Source organism: Anser anser (assembly GCF_964211835.1).
Source record: "Anser anser genome assembly, chromosome: 2".
Lineage (NCBI taxonomy): Eukaryota > Metazoa > Chordata > Aves > Anseriformes > Anatidae > Anser > Anser anser.
In genome coordinates this window covers 40,007,942-40,025,154 of record NC_139721.1, presented here as the reverse complement: position 1 = coordinate 40,025,154, position 17,213 = coordinate 40,007,942, and the positions used below count along the sequence as shown (strand labels likewise).

At 39.3% G+C, this 17,213-nt stretch overlaps 1 protein-coding gene across 8 annotated transcripts in view; it reads left to right on the top strand.

Moving 5' to 3' along the window:
* FAM110B (family with sequence similarity 110 member B) overlaps window positions 1–17,213 on the top strand; it is a 108,485-nt gene that overhangs the window by 14,831 nt on the left and 76,441 nt on the right. For 3 of the 8 annotated variants that reach the window (XM_083823418.1, XM_083823430.1, XM_083823429.1), the window contains exon 2: window positions 14,289–14,419. The exons of 3 other annotated variants lie outside the window; for them this stretch is intronic. The gene's annotated coding sequence lies outside the window, so the exon portion shown is untranslated. Of the gene's footprint in view, window positions 1–490; window positions 7,013–11,827; window positions 13,469–14,288; window positions 14,420–17,213 lie in introns of those variants that run through there. 2 more of the 8 variants (XM_083823423.1, XM_083823424.1) reach the window with 2 other exon arrangements.

The following is a 17,213-nucleotide window of genomic DNA, read 5'->3' as shown; positions in this document are numbered from 1 at the left end:
TTGTATGAGGCAAAAGGAGATGGTATTTAAACATACACCCCCTCCCCCCTTTCTAGGCATCTTGCAATGTCATATAAATGCTACTGTATTTTATCATAAATTTATTATTATGGGAATTCCATTGTTTTGAAAGGATCTCTCCTGCCTGGTTTGTGGAGGCTTTTACCAAGTGCTTAGACTTCAATTACCTTAGGACTTTGCAGAAAAGTTAATGATGGAGTGACATGATCAACTTGAGTTGTTTAGCAGGAGCACAACAACAGTTTTTCTGTTCTCTTGCACCTTTCTCTCACCATCAAGCCTGTTCCCAGGAGTGATGTGTTCAGCATATGTGCAGGTATCTTGGCAAAATCACTGACGAGCTGCAGCATGTGGTTACTGTTTATTTTTGAGGAAGGCAGATACTCCACTTCCTAAGCCAAAAGGAAACTTTTGTCAGACAAAGCTTGATCTTTCTGTAAGCATTTTCAATCCTGCCTGTGTATTGCAGGTGCAGAGCCCGGACGGCGTGCTGGCTGCTGATCACTCCCTCTGTGGACAGAAGGATTAGAGTAGAGTTTCAGCCCTAATCCCGGGCTTCCTGTGCAGATTCGGTTCAGAGTCTTATTCCTGTTCAGTTGCTTGTGTGTTAAAGAACATGGTTTTATTTGTGCCATCCTCTCTAAATTAAAAACAAACAAACAAAAAAAACTATTACATTTTGAATGGAATTGTGTTAATTTTTAAATGGTGTTTTGATATTTATTGTATTGATAAACTATATTAAGATCTGTGCCTTCCCTCCCACTCTTCACTGAGTAATTGTTAGGCATGTGCTATGCAAATTCATGCAGTAGAAAGAAGTGGTTATCTGTTAATTAAAACTAAATGATAGCAATTTCAGATCGAGGTTATTCCTAACTAAATTTTTTAGGATGTGAAATCTCTTAATTTTTTTTAATGAATGCTTTTATTAGTCTACTTTCTGTTATTTTTTAATTGTCCAGTAAATATGGTTCCTTTATGAACAATATGATACCTATAATATATATACACGGTATGAGCACTAGAAATATAAATTCGTTGTAGCTCATACATAAAAACATAAGGAGTTGAACATACTTAAATGGAAAAATTGGAAAATTTCAGATCTTGCAAATTTCATTGGTGCGCTTCTGCAGAGGGATGGCCCACGTTTCCTCATTCTCACTATTTAAAGAGATGCTTGAGTGAAAATTAAGGTTGTTTGGAAGTAGTGCTAATTAGCTCTGTGTCCCACATTGAGGGAGCTGTGAGATGCCCCTTGCTTGGGGGAGGGAAGGGATATCTTCCATCTCTGATCCATCTATGTGTAATCTCCTACTGTTGCTATTCAAAGGCCTAAAAATATACTGGATTCTGCTTCAAAAAGAAGATTGAATATATGTTATTGTAGGGACAGTGTTTGAGGTAGTTTATGCAAGAAAATAGCTGCTGTATAAAAATACCTATGGAAATGGAGATGCCTTGGCATGCCTTTGAGACAAATTAATTTGTTTTCTACACAAGTGAATACCGTTTTTCTTCAATTCTCATAGAAGCTCAGCAATAAGCCTTGAGCACAGAATACGTTCTTTATCCTGTGTGATTGGTGTGTATTTGTCTTTTAAATCTGTTTAACAAAGTAGTGCAACAAATTTGGGATTAGCGACATGCTAGTTAGCTTTGCAGGAGGAGGCTGGGTCAGAGAAATGGGGAAATTCACGTTTTTTGCATTAGGTATGATTAGCTGGCACAAAGATTAGCTGTATCGTGTATTTCTTTTCAAACGGTTCCTGACCTCACGGGTACAAGGAAGTTGTGATCCAGCTGTAGCAGTATAAATTTGGCAAAGAAAAATAAGCATGGGTTTTGTGCAGATTTGTATATTGGCAGTAAAATATTCTCAGCTCATGGGCTTTCCTTTTACCTCGTTCTCAAATTTAAAAATAATGTTGATTTAGTGCCAAGTGTCTGTTGTTGTACCTGCGTGTTTGTATTTTAGTGCTCTTTATTGCTTTTAGTGTTTGTTTTTTTCTTCCTATGGATCCAGTCTGACACTTATGTTATTGAGGGCTGTTAATACCTGCTTAAATCAGGTATGGCTCACAAAAGTTTCTGATACACTATTAAATGAGTTTTAAATTTTGGTAATATAAAGTCTGGACTGTAAAATCTTACTTTTAATCTAGGCTTATTTGGTTAGGCTATGCTAAATCCGTTATTAAAAGTACTGGAGCTTTTTTTTTTATTATTATTTTCATTTCGGATCAAATCTCTTTGAACCATGGAGACACGCACCTGTGCTCATTTTAATCCCTGTGTAGTTTTCATCAATTATCACAGCAGGAAAGAAGAAAATCAAATTGTAAAATGCTTTTGAAAAGTAAATACATTCAACCTGGGGTTCAAGTTTCTATTTTAATCGAATATCTTCTGTATTCATGCTTCTACGCAAAGCTGGGTAAGGGAGGGGTGAGAAAAGCCTTTTATGTTTTCATTGTGAAGTATCTGTTTTGAAGTGCTTTTGGTATAATATGGGTATAATGTTAGTGTTTGTAGAGGAGGACAGTTGTGTGTTTGTGTATACAGACTTTTTTTTAAGCTAGTAGAAAATCTAGGTCAAGAGATTTCATTCTTATTAATAAGTCAAGGCTTTATTCAACAAAAATCTTCCTCCATGGCTAGGAAGCTTCCCGATTCGAGAAGCAGTGGTGGGGGAGGAAGTGCTGCCCCAAAACATCAATGGGAGCTTTTCATTTCCATCAGTTTTAAAACATTCATCTTCCTTTCATACATTTTCTGATAAGCAACCCTGAAAGCTCACGGGGGCATGTTTTTCCCTTCTGCTCTAGAGCTGACGTTGGGCTGAGAAACGCAGGAAAGCCTTCCATTTTGGTGTGCAACAGGGAGCTGGGGACCCTTGGCGTTTCCCCACCACCACCACGTGAGGAACCATCCTCTGCTCCTGTAGGCCCTGCCCCGTGGCCACCTCTCCTGGCCGCCGGAGAAGACCGGTGCCCCACAGGCAGCCAGCTGCGGCTCCCCCTCTGCCCACCTGACATGGCGGCAGCTGTGTGGTCTTACCTCAGCAAGCTGTGGGGCCTGCCCTTTGTTATAATTATTACTTTTTAAAGAAAACTTCAGTCTGGAAGCAAATGTAAAATCGCCTTTTGTTGTCCGTGGCCATGCTGGCCAAGATGTGCAGGTAATCAAATTAAGCAAATTCCCCCCCAAAACAGGTCTCATTATGTTGCTAAAATAAACTCTGGCCATGGGCCTGAATATATATATATCCTTTTTTTTTGGTGGAAAACATTCACGTCAGCAAAATAAGTAAATGAGAAAGCTTGCCGACTTAGTATCTCCCAGTGAATTAAACTGGGGAGTTGTAAAACATTAAATCTCCTCCGTGGCCATGTCTGGCTTTCCAACCCCTCTGGCTTGCCAGTCGGTGACCTATTATTTCAGCTGGAGCTTGTCCCATAGGCCTGCTCCATGTGCTTTGTGGTGGCAGTGCCCAGTGTCGCCTTCCTGGGCTGTCATGAGAGTGTCAGCCTTGGGGCTCCTCCAGAAGCCCCTCACTGTGGTGTCCTGCCTCCATGCAATCCCCTGTATTAGGGGTGTAGAAAAACCTCAGGGAAAACAGTTGTTCTGAAGCCCTTAATTTTCCTTAAAGCTTCTGGTTCGCCTTAAAACCAAAAGGAAAGGTAGTTAAATTAGGATAATTAATCATGGGACAGCTTACAAAGGGGATGTAATGAATTTTCTGCCAATTTGCAAGTTCCGTAAATCAAGATAAGAGGCTTCTCTAAAATACACTGTTTATAAGATGTGGCTGCTGTACTTGACAAAAGAATTAAGTTAGATGCCATCTGTGTTGGCCTCTTGAAGTTGTTTCTGGAGTCAGACTTCAAGGTTTGGAGAGCTAGTCTGTATTTCTGTATGCAGCGTGGTATAAAGGAGGACAATTCTGAGAGAGGAAAGGTCACTAAGTTAAAAAGTTTGCGTTCAAGACTCCTCTTTTGCACTGTCCTTTTCTCCTTTTCTTGCCCAAGATAGTGTGGATGTGGGAGGAGGGCAGGATGCCTGCCCATCTGCTGCTGCAGCAGTTGTCAACAATACGTATCTGCCCCAAAAACTTGGTTTTGTGCTGAGAGATTTTCAGATCTTCAAACATGTGGAGTTGCAGGTCCAAACTTTCCCAAAATGAGAAGTGCAGAAGCCTTACACGTAATAGTCAGCCCGTATGACTAATATAATTGCATCTTCTTGAATAACTGCTGTAGATGTGAGGCAAACTTTGAAGCGAGTCAGTTGACACCCACACAGGATTAAATTATAACATCCCGAATAAATTGCTGTGCAGTGTAAGTGCTAAAGTAGCGTCAATACAAAGAAAGCTTGTTCCCAACAGTCCCTCTTATGTTGAATATCACTTGAAACTTCCAGGGTTAAAAAGTTAATTTGCATAGTTACATTTGCATGTAGAATGAGCAAACTTTGAGATTATTAAAACTGGGAGCATGGGAGGGAAAAATGTCAAATGTATTTTAAGTATATATCAAATTCTGTTCATATGCCTTATATTTTACTGTGACGTCTATAGTTAGTGACCAAATGGTGACTTTTGGTTTACTATTTTTTCTTTAAAGAAATTTAATAAAATGATCATTCCCTATTTCATGGGAAGATCTGTCTTGAATTACATCATGTGAAACCCTTCAGTAGGATCTAAGCGGGACTATATCCTCTTAATTTATCCCTTTTTTTCCTAGCACGCAAACGTAACTTGAAATTGAAATGCATCATTTGTACAGTGTGAAAATGTAGCAGTAGAAATGATAACACTGCCGTAAAGATCAAGGTAGAACTCACCTTAGATGATGTAATTTTTAAAAAAGATTATTCCTTTTGTCTTTAGTGCTTTTGACAATTTTGTACTGTATGCAAACTCCTTCTTAGAAGCTTCTTATATTTGAGCTTGTAATTCAGAATGTTCAAATTCAGTGTTTAGGGTTTAATACTTGTTTGGGTGCCTGTCTTTATAGTTCATTTTATACAGAATTTTCTGCAGGAACATCAACGTATCTGGTATAATAAATGTTACCGAGTTTTACAGGGATGAGGCCATACTGACATTTTTTTTTTAGTCTGGTGGAATCATCAAAATATGTATTGTCAGCTTAAAATCATCATTCTCCAACTGCTCCTGTTGTTAGGAGATGTAACTGTAGGAGATTGCCTCCAGTGAAAAATACATATTTTGATGTATGAAAATGTGTGTATTTTTGAAGATGTTTATATCTCAAATCATCAGCATGATTTTCTCAGCAACGAGATCATCTGTCATAAGATAAACCAGTACAGCTGTCAGTGGAGTGGGCCTTCTTGATCCATCTTTACTATTTAAAAAGGAATTGCTAGGTAATTGCACAATGAGTGACAGAGCACGATGAGCTCTCAGTTGCCCTCTGGCTTCGGGGTAGAAGAGAGACCTTGTCTTATGGGCCATTGCACAGCATTTTCCCTTATGTCTTTCTTTTTTCTCTCTGTCTTCTGCTGTGAAATATCTGAGTAGAGGTCTTGTGAACTACTGCATCTACGATGTTTCTACTTATTAGTGATGAAGGCTGTCTACCTTATGAACTTTGTTCTATTTTAAAAGCTTTTAAAAATATTGTATGCTTTGTCCAAATAAAAATATTGTATTGTCTGAAGCTTAAGCTAATGAGCTAACAAACTGTGTGAGAATACAAGTCTCTTAAGCTTCACTCCTGATTTGACACTCGACAAAAGAAGTGGCCCAAAGCAAAGTCAAGCTGATGATGAGAGAGGTATTGTGCAGCTGTTGCCTCTTCCATGCCTTTCAATAGCGACCTGATAGAAGGTTGATAAACGTTTAAAAAAGAAGCAGTAAGGGCTGAAGTCCTCAGAAAGGAACCTGATTCCGAACGCTGATTTATACCTCTCTGAGCGTTTGCAGGTTTGGCTGCTTGCCCCTTGCCTGCATTTGCCAGCTTCCCGTTACTTAGAGCGCAGCAGTTGCCTGGATCTGTTTGCTCTTCGATATGGAAGTGCTGTAGCACTGCACTGAAATTTTGGGTAGCAGTAACTTGTATTTTAATCTAAATCTTTTAACCAATGACTGGATTTTGATGGCTAGTTCTAAACAAAGGAAAACAATCATGGTATCTTAAATATTTTTACTTGTGTAAACAGCAGTGCTTCCAATGGTCTGTTTCTAAGCTAGAATTCAATCCACGTTAGAAGTTGGTTCCTTCTCTGCTTTTCAAAACTGTGGCATGCAGCATGAAAAGATTATCATTAAATGCCTCTAATGAAGTTTGAGTCTGCAGAGCTGGCAACTTCTACATAATTCCTGCCTACGTGAACATCTACTGGATTGTCCCAAGGATGGAGCCCACCGCCTAAGGGTGGGCTGCACTCCTGAGATGCAGGAAGAAAGGCTTTTGGTAAGGCATCCCGTGTCTGTGGGTTGCTGGGGGTCGCGACTCGTTCTGCTACTCAATTAAAATAGGATCATTGGTATCCTATATCCGGTACCCTTTTTTCCTTCGAGTTGTGATACCGTTTTATTGTTCCTGTCAGTGATGGTGGTGAACTATTGAAACAGGTCGTGAAGGGAGGCATTACACTGCCTTTGTAGTCCAGCATTTGCACGTTTAAACCTGTGGCCTGACCCAAAGTTGAAATGTTGCATATGTTCTTATTTCTAGCAAGATGGACTGTGCCTTTTTTGAAGCCTAGCTATAGTGTTAGTATTTTCTTGTCATGGTCAGTATATCTGTTTCATGTCGTCTAGTACTAACATGTTATCTGTTGACTGACGTGAAGTCCAAAACCGAGTTCACCCATCTGTATCCTTTTCTCCTCCAGCTGTAAAACATCCAAAGAGAAACAATTACAGTTGAATAACCAGGAACCAGCTTATTCAGGTTGTACTGGTTGTGGTGTACTGCAAAGGAGATGCACGGTTTCGGTGTAATGCAGGGTAAGCAAGTGGCTGTCCTCAAGGGCATATAAATCAAACTAAATTCTTGCCGTTTTTGAGTTTTAATAACTTACTGATGAAAATTTCTTAACTGGAAACATGCGTGTTAGATGTGTGGGCTGGAGAAGCTGTCAGGCCAGAAGAAAATTTGCCTTTCCAGGCTATAACATTTGTCTATATTTCATTTGTGCTTAATGAACAGATGAATTGATGACTGCTTCCCTCAGGTGATTCCCCTTGCCAATTGTTTCATTTTTCTTCTGAAGTGCATAATTGTTTTTTGTTTTTTATTTTTTTTTGACCTCTGTGTTTGTAAATGTTTCATTAATTATTTGTACTTACAATACAAACTTGAGAACTAGAGTGAATCCAATTTTTGTGCTGGGGAGTGAGCAAGCAAGGCTGTGAAACTCCTGCAAAATGTGTGCATTGCTCACTGTTTGGTAACTTTCCTACACTTGGATACTTACTGCCTTCCCATAGTTTTGACAGAAGTGCCGTGGTGCTTCTGGTCATTCAGGTATGCTGGAGAGCCATCCTGGCAGCTTCCTGGCATCGTTCCCTGGCAAAACTGTTAGGGCAAATTTTACATCAGCATCTAACTCTGACCTGAAAACCTGAGAGCTGTATTGATCTGATCATTTAATGGTGTTGGGTGTCACTGTTACTGTTTTGAATGTGGGTCGTTTTCCCTTGATGATACAGAAAAGAGAACTAACGCATCTTGGTTGGTTCAGTAGCAGGATACAAGGCTTGGGGCTTCAATGTCACCTGCACAGCTTGTCTTAGGTGGATATAGCAAGATGGGGAATATGAGAGGCCACAACCAATTTGTTCTAAGTTTGCATAAAAACTCTACTTCCCCAAACATGGCTGGATTTTCAACAAGAATTATAGTAAGTCCAAATCTGTTGAAGGCACTAAGTGACATTTGCCTAACTTTGATGTTGTAAAGACTTCTGAAAGCGTCCATGTCTTCCAGAGTGTCTGTCTTAAAATGATAATGGTGTCACTGTTGAAAAATAGAAAGAGATGTCACAATTATCAGGTCTAAAAATTTTTCTCCTTCTTAGTTCTTGCTTTTAGTTTCATGCTTTTTCTTATGCTTACTAGAGTTCTAGCTTTACCCAGTAAGTGCTACTAATTTTTGAAAAGCTTTTTTTTTTTTTTGTGAGAATACAAACAGGGTAGTGTAGTGTATCTGATTCCCTCTTCAGCTGCATATAATTACTCTCATGTATTTTTTCATGACTGTCTTGTCTTAAAATTTCACTCAAATAACAGGCAAAGATGGTGATGGCATATGGTTGCCTGTAATGTCTGTCCTAAAGTCAAACAAATTACTTAGCTTGCATCTTATGAGCTAAAAAGTGGTTTTGCTTTCATAGGGACTATGAAAAATGAATAAAGCTAAATTGCAAACTTGAAAAAAAATAAAAAGTGTTTCCTAAAGTAATATATGCCATGCGCTGCTGGGCATCCAGCACAATCAGTGAAATATAGATCACCCCTCCCATTCTCCTATATGCATAAAATTGAAGATAGTTCAGAATTTGGTTTATTTCAGGTTTTATACCCAGGCTATCATTCAGAAACCTTTATGTTTTGGCAGTAACTCCTTAAGATAGTGTATGGTCCCAGAATGATCGATAAAGACTCAAGAGGGTATGCTGTTTTTTATAGACGGAAATTGCCAGGACTGTGTCCAAGTCTCAAACCATTTTAAAGACCCCTTAAGTCATGAATCTCATTGGCATACATATTAGTATCTTTGAAAGAGTAACTCTAATTACTTTAATATTGCAGCTGTATTATCCTTTGTAGGAGTGCAATTTAGGAGTGTTTTTTTTTTTTTTTTTAATTACTGTAGAAGTCAACAGAAACTCTTAGGAAGGATCTCTTCTTTTGCCTTAATTTCAACTTCAGTTTTGTATTTTATGGTTCTCAGTGACGTTTATAGTAATAAGGCAGTGTGGTATCTTTCTGTTTCCTTTTACAAGGAAAAAAGTAAGAAAGTTGATTGTTCTGAATTAATTTTGTAGTAATGTTTACTTAGATAATTTGGCATACTGGTCTACTCCTTAAGTCTGTCTTCTGTTCTTCTGTTGTCACTTGAATCATTATACTTGCTTTTCATCTTATACCTAATGTTTTTTTAACCATTTCACCTCCTTCCTTTGAACTCTTAGCTTGCCCATTGTCACCAAACCCAAGAGCATTCGTAAGTATTCAGGCTTTCTTCTTGAGACTCTTGACTAGAGGTGAATATTCAGAGACTGAAAACAGTAGGAGACTGTACATCGGCATATAAACTCAGTTCATATATTCACAGTTGTGTTTTTTAGTTCATGCCTCTGGAATTGTTTGTGTGTTCAGCCTGGGCGGAGTATTTTCAATCAGCTGCTGCTTATCAGTGACGTTTCTTGGAGGAATGGTTCACCATGACAGTTGTGTCCATCCTCTTTGATAGTTGCCTGCCCCAGCTGCTTGTTTTACCAGACCCAAATCTGCCCGTATTTTTTGTTGTTGTTAATTTGATCAGTTTGAGTCACAGGATGGAAATCCTCCAGTTCCATCCAGCCCTGCATGGATGCTTTGCTCCGGTGTTGTAACCTCCCTGCAAGTATCGTGCTCTGCCGTGTTCTTCCATTGCCATCCGAGGCTTTTTCTTCCTCAAGAGACACTATATCTCTTCTTACTCGTTTGGAGTTGTGTTTTACTTGGCTGCCCACGGATGCTTAAGAACCCTGATTTCTTCTATTATATAAAGTCTATCCTTATTCTCATTCATTTTATTTTTTTTTTAATTCTAGAATGAAAAAACACCCTACAGCACCAGGTAACACACTGGCCACAAAACCTGTTTTTCTGGGTGCTTTTTTTTGTCTATTAAATTTTCATGACTGTTCATGATTCATTCCAGGAAAATGCTAGACTTCTCATTAAAAAGTTCTTAGAATAAATGTGTATTTTATCCTTTAATTTCATAAGAAGTTAACTTTAAAAGAAGTCCGGGGAGGAAGGCTGGAAGGTCAGAAGCTCTGAGTTTTGTTAGCAACTATATGACTCCATTAAGGACTCAGTTCTGTTTTGTTTTACTGATAAATGGTGCAACAGGACATGCTGATTGTAAAATGACAGCTTGTCTATACCCAATGCATGCATTTCCACACACATAGGATGCTTAATCCGTAACTGCAAATCCTAAATGAAACCCTGTTTTAAGACTAGAAAAGAGTAGCTGAGAACATGGGTAGGAAACGAACGTAAGTTAAACTAAACTCTGCTTTTTGTCTCTCCTTTGCTTATATCTATTTTTCAAACGTGCATACATACACACCAGCAAATGAAAAATTAGCGTGCTGGACTTGGTAATCTGCTTCTCGCTGAAGCTTCCTGACAGTGTAATTAACATCTGGGAGATTAATGGACCTCCTGTTCCTGTGAGTGCACTCTTAACTTTCCCTGGCAGTATATAGTGGCTGCGCTGATCTAGAGCCTTCTAGTGAGATGCTTGCAGCTGCAAGCATAGTGGTCGTGAAACTGTTAGACCTGTGAAGAAGTTTCTATCTTCCAGTTGATGCAACTCTTGCTCCAGAAAATTAGCAGTTTTTTTTGCCCGACTTCCTGTGGAAAGGAGAGTAAGGCTTTTAGATTGTGGGTGTCTTACTTTGGGATGAAACTTGCCATCCTTGTCTTCAGTGAGGTGAATTTTTCCAGCTGTGTATAAAGTCAGAAAATATGAAAGTCACGTTTCCCAGCTCAGAAGTGAAACCTCCTACGTCCAAGATGTTTCTGCATGTATTTGCCAGCATAGGTAGTCTAAAGCAATACCATATTACCGTGGGAAGAACAAACAAGTTAGCATCACTTACGGGAAGCCTGACTTCTCATTTCTCTGGATTTCTTCAGTTTGATTTCTCCATCTTTGTGGTGGTTTAATGCTGTATATAGGTGAGCAGATTACAGTTTTGTGATGTTGTTTTTTTATGAAAACATGTCTGTCTCCAGGAGTAGAAACTGCCAAAATTAGTGGATGTGGCCCCTTCCTAACTAAACTCTGCTAATTAATGTTTCTGAAATAATGTTCAGTAAATTGACTACACCTTCTAATTTGTTTGATCTGAGCTTTTTATCCAAAACCTTTAGAGATGTAAAGAGTAGTGACTCAGCACTCCTGCCTGTGAAAATTTAGAATATATGTTAAACAGACTGAATCTTTCTGGCATAAAACCCGCTGGCAAATGTTTCCTTGTTTCTAGTTATAGGTATGGCTGAGGTCTCCTTTACTTAATCTGCATTGTTAAATAACGTTATTCTCCTAAGGATCTGTGTGCTGTTTGGGTGCAGAAAGCATTGATATCTCTTTTGGCATAGAGAGCGTATCTGATTCATCTGAGTAGCTAGATACTTCCAGCTGCCTAGTTTCAGTTTCCTGACTTCGCTTTCTCCCCAGTGACAGCGATTAAGGTAACGCCTCATCAAAGCATCAAGTTATCAAATGTTTAATCGCCTGCTGCTGAGTTCCCGTATCAACTTATTCTTTTGTTAAGAAATCCTACATTTTTAAAGCCTTTAGTTTGGATTATGGAAACCTCAGGGTAGACTCGAGTGAGGTTTGAAGGTTTAAGTAGGTGCCTTTGGGATTGTTCGAATAAGAAGTCCATTCATGCATTCACGGATCCTTCTGAATTAGGTTTGGCTTCTCTTCTTGAGACGTGTATTTTTGTAAGTACTAAAACTTTGATTTCATACTTAGCAAGAGAATGAAAGAAGAGAGGAACATAGCAAATGAGGTTGAAAATTCTTTTTTAGAAAGGAAGTCCAAAAACTTGTTGATATTGGACAGTGAAGCAGGAAACAGCATGTGTCATGAAAGGCTCCAGCTTGTTGGCTGAAGGCTGAAACTTGAGATGCAGTCTATAAATACAAAACAAATTTCATAAAAATATTCCTTAGTGCAGTTCTGAGTATCTCAGAAGCTGTTGACTGGTAACTCTGGAGATACTTCGTGAATTTATCTGTGCATGTGCGTGCACATGCATGCACTCATACCATACCTTATTTTTTAAAAATTAATATATTTTAAAGTCCAGGATGTGTATTTCCTGCAGGAGACTGTAACGTTACCAGCAACAGATGTAAACTGGGAGCTGCAATCCATATTCGTTGCAGACTCTAACACAGAGACCATCACTTGCCAGAGGAGCAGAAAGCAAAGAGCTCTGACTTCAGCAGGGCAGAAATGGGGGAATTAATCTGTGAAGCTATTCCCTACACAACAAGACAAAATTTTTCTGTAAAATTTTGTCATGGTTTTCTTTTAAGCAGTGCCTCCTAGGGATTTTGGAGGTGTCTTCTGTCCTGCCAAGACCACTTGGTAGGTGTAATAGCTGTCACTTGACTTGGAGGTAAAAGCAAGTGTACTTGAACTCGCTGGAGCTGTTGGTAAAGAAATATAGCTGGAACAGATTCACTACCTGTGAAAGTAAGGCTGTGCTCCCTTTTTTTCTTCCCCTCTTTCTTCACCATAAGTCAAATATGAACTTAGGTGGATCTTAGACTATGAGCTGCTCTGTTCTTTTCCCTGCGAAGTTGCTTCAGTTTTGGGACTGTACAATGTCAGTTCAGAGCTATTGCTTGAAATATGGTAGCTTGGACTATCAGAATAATTTGTAATAATAAAATAGGAATGTGTTTTTAATAATATTTATTTGGGATTTGTTGGACTAGACAAGACAAGGTTGGGAAGCTTTTTTTTCCCCCTCTCACACCATCTCTTTTAAGATCTTAAAGTACATTTATTTTTTTCTTCTTTTACCAAATACCGGAATAACAATACTACAGTATCCCCACAATAATTGAGTAGTCATAATGATGCTCATGCCTTCATGTTTGTCTTATTTCTTCTAATTTATAAGCACTTCCAGAAGGTACCCATCTGTCCCTGAATTCCCTTTGTTTTTGCTCAGTTCTGTTGTACTGCTGTTTCGATAGCAGCAAATCTTCAAGGCAAGTTGTGCTAGGTCCCATCCACCTGCCCAACACAGAGATGCTTGCAAGCAAATGAACCCCTCTTCTTAGGTGTATGAATATCAAGACCCAAACTCAAGCAGATTTCCTAAATACTGGCGGTTGGGAAACATGAAGTAGTTGACTGGCAAATATTGCTGCTTCTTTTGTGTGTTGACTGTGTGAGACGACTGTTTCTTTGGATTTGTGCTTAAATAGTTTCTACAAATATTTCTGACATTTTTAGGAAAGGAATTCTTTGCTTCATCGTAACTGCAGCCTGATTGCAGGCCTGTTGCTGTGAATACCACTGTTTGGAAAATTAACGTCATTTGGAGAAGCTCTGAGATACTTGATTAAAAGAAGCTGCTGTGCCATCTGCTTTGCCAGTAAAGGTGCTTGAGCACATAACTGTGAAATAAAGCCAAACTCCAGAAAACTCAGGTGCTTCAGTGCTTCTTTTTTTAAGTGTGTTACAGTTAGAGCTGGTCTTACCTCAAGTGGCATGTTGAGGAAAAAGAACATAAACCTAAACAGAGATTTAGGTCATATCCTGTACCTTGTAAATTTTGTATGGCTGTTTTGCATATAAGAAACAGCTTTTAATAGACGTTCATTTGAGGAAGGTAGTCTGTTATTCTTCCCGTGTGATGATGGAGATGGAGGACTTCGATTTTTATTTTTTTTTTCTGAGTGAAATAAAGTGTGTTGGAGTATGTATTTAACAAGCGCTGTTCCCTCAGCTGGGTGGAAGTCATGGGCAAGGAGGTAAGGTGGTGGGCAGGCTGGATTTCTTGCCTGCAGCTGCACAGCACTCAGCAAATCCCCTGAGAAGATGTCTCACCGCTTGTGCTCATTGCTCTGAACCATTCCTGAAGCATGTCTCTGAGCAGTTCCAGTGTGGGAAAATCATGGCATGAGAAGCCGAGAATTTATACCTGCCCGTAGGTTGTCTGTTACAATTGCAGAGCTTGGAGATTCTGCTGTTGGGACTTAGAAACGAGAGAGAACATCTGCAGCTGGCTGGATGCCCATCTGGTATCACTAGCCACCTCTTTGCAGCCTTCTCCCTACCCCCAACCGCCCCCCCCAAAAAAAGGGAAAATAAAAATCAAAGTACATCTAATTTCCAGAGTTAATGCTTCTGTTGTTTAAGCCAGTGGATTGAACCTAAGGGGAGGCGTGTTGGCTGCCCTAAAACTGGCTTTGATGACATGATGATGATGAAGCTAAAAGCCTTCCTTCCCTGTTGCTGTGTCGCCAGGCACTGCTGCAAGGAGCCGCCGGGAGCTCCAGGGTGAAGAGACCTGCCTCCCCTGGGAGACCTCTGCTAAAGGTGAAGACCTCCAAGCAGACCAGGCAGATTTAGCAGGAGCTCAGGAATTTTACATCAAGGTAAAGAGATTCATTTTTCAAGCAATCTGAAGTGGTCGATGTGATTTTCAAGAAAAGGATATTTCCCCCCCCCTCCTTACTAAATAAGCACACCAATGCATCTCTGAGCATTTTCCTTCTTATGTGGATTGCTGCTTGGTACGTATGTTGTCATAGCAAAAGGTGGGGGGGTAGAATAGAAACAACAACACAGTGCATTGTAGGTTAGAAACAGAAATAATTCCTTACAATATCAGTAGAAAGATATATCTGTGGTTTGATGTTGACAAAGAAACAGACTTCCAGAGCTCTACAGTGTGCTCAGTTTTTAGAAATGTATCCCTCTTTAATTGCTGCATTTCGAACTTCACTTTGAGCGGCCACAAAAATATGGAAGCACTTTCAGATGTCTCCAGCAACAGCAGAAGAATGAGGTTTGCATGTGATGAATTTCTGTTTACCAGCACTATAATTATTTCTTCATTTGGTCATCTAGAACTCACTCTCGCTTGTAAAGGGCAAAATGCGTATGGGTGAAGACAAAATGTGACCCCAAGAACTTGGTTGAACCTACAGACAGCAGTACAGATACAGGCACTTTAGGGCATTTTACTAAATTATGGTTTTATTAAATAGCCAGGATCTTGAATGTGGTGGTGATACATGCATAGGCTTTTTATACTGATGAGATTAATTGAACTTTATGTAGAAGATTGGTTGGAAAAAAAAAAAAGGTAGTAGGAACATTTTCCACAGAATTCGTCAAAATTAAATGTAGGTCCTTCTAAAGGTCTTCTAACTTCTGCAGTTTTAAAATAGGTTATGCATGGTGTTAACTTCTTAGTTGGAAGGTTCCATAAATGAATATTACTTGATTCATTTGAGAAGAATTGCAGATTTTTCCTGTTAATGCTTTATTGATCTTTTTCTGAATTAGGGCTCTGAACTAGACCAAAAGTTCATCATCCTAACATTAATGGAATAAAACCAAACTCAGTGTGAGTTTTCCCATTAGTACAGTCAGCATTTCACCCCATAACCTTCCCTCATGAGATGTGTTGTACATGCCTGGCAGTAAGACCACCAAGTTTGGTGAGGCCAGCTGAGCCCTTTCTTAATCCATTCCCTTTCTCTCTGCTTCTCATGGCTTTAAGTTCAATTTCACTGAGCTTCTTCAGTCTATCAGCAAGGTCATCTTGAACAACTGAGGATGTTGTATTGAAACTTTGACAGAGCAGAAAAAACAGTAACTATACAGTGATTTCAAATGGGAGGGGAAAAAAAAAATTCTCTCCTTGATGTTTCCCTTTGTTACATTTACCGTAGGACTACACGAAACAATAGAAGCTGAGATAACCATGAACTTAAAATAAATAAATAAATAAATAAATCAGTGTTTCTTCTGAATATTATGTAAAAAGTGCAGTTTTACACATTTGAGAGCGTAAGGACTCACGGAAGGTATTTGCATAATGGTATGGGGTGCGTGAATGTACTTAAGCGGGGTGCTGGTGGTGATGATTCATGCACAGAAGTGTAAAGTGCCGTAAGCTCTTGGTGATGCACAGCCTACAGACTGAAAGGCAGCCTTGAAGGCTGTTACTACCTCCAGAGAATCAGTTTGTTCTGTCTTTCTGTCTCTCTTGTTTCCCTTTGTTGGAGGGGTGTGTTGATAACCAGAAACACATGACAGGAGATAGCCAAATGTTCTGGTGAAAATCAAGGGCACTTTCTAGCTGGGAAGATTTTCTGTTTCCCCTGGTTTTTTTTTTCATTGATGCAGCTGTTGGTGTAAATTATATGAATAATTGATCAAGGTGTTCTTGTTACCTCAAGTAATATTATGCTTATTGCTTCTCAGAACTGTGTTATTCTTTGTTACATTGCAGCACTGCTGTTTTTTCCTCTAAGTTTTCCTCTGCTCCCACCCCTTTGTTCTCCCCCTCTCCTCTCTTCTCTGCAAGAACATGTTGTTTTTCTTTCGGCGTGCTCCATGATTTACTGAGAAGCGGATTCTCCTTTTTAATCGACAACAACATATTTTAAAATAATCCACGGCCCTGGGAACCATGCAGTATACACATCTGGTTTCACATAAGCATGAATTGCTGGCTTTACAAACGTGAAACATGTAGTCCTTGCCGCAGAGCTAGCTCAAGTGTTCCGTAACTTGAGACCGTATCCGAAATAAAAACAAAATTGTATAGCTTCTTTACCATGCTAATGGAAAACATTTAATTTACTTCTTAAAGCCAACCAAGAGGATGACGCAATGCTGTTCCAGCAGATTTATGGTGCCTTTCCTTCTGTAGAAATCAATACAGCTTGAAGGTGCTGTTATGGGAGCTGGCTAGTTGACTGCAATCCAGCTGCATTCGAATGTAAACTTCTGTACCGCAAACCAAAACTGATGATTTTGATTTATTCAGGCATCGCTGTATCTCTGAGATATTATGGTGTTGGATTTTATTCATAGCTTTTTCTCTGATTTACTGCCATTAACGCTAGATTGGAATTTCAAAATAGCAAGTTCAGTCTGCTTATGATTTTTTTTTCAAATTGTTCAGTTACTTTTTGCATTTCCTGAATTAAAGTACAGCTCTGTGTATATGCGATGTGTGCCAATGTGTGCCTGTCTGTGGGGCCTTTTTCCACGCAAAAAAGGCAAAACCAAAAAGCAGACCTTCATTCAAATGAAGTGTTAAGGGGTAGCATAATTTTCCACTTAGTACAGAAGAAGCTCTGATCATTAAATGCTTTTTTTTTTCCTGCCAGAGGAGGCAAAATGCAACACTGTTGTTTTGGCTCAGTCCAA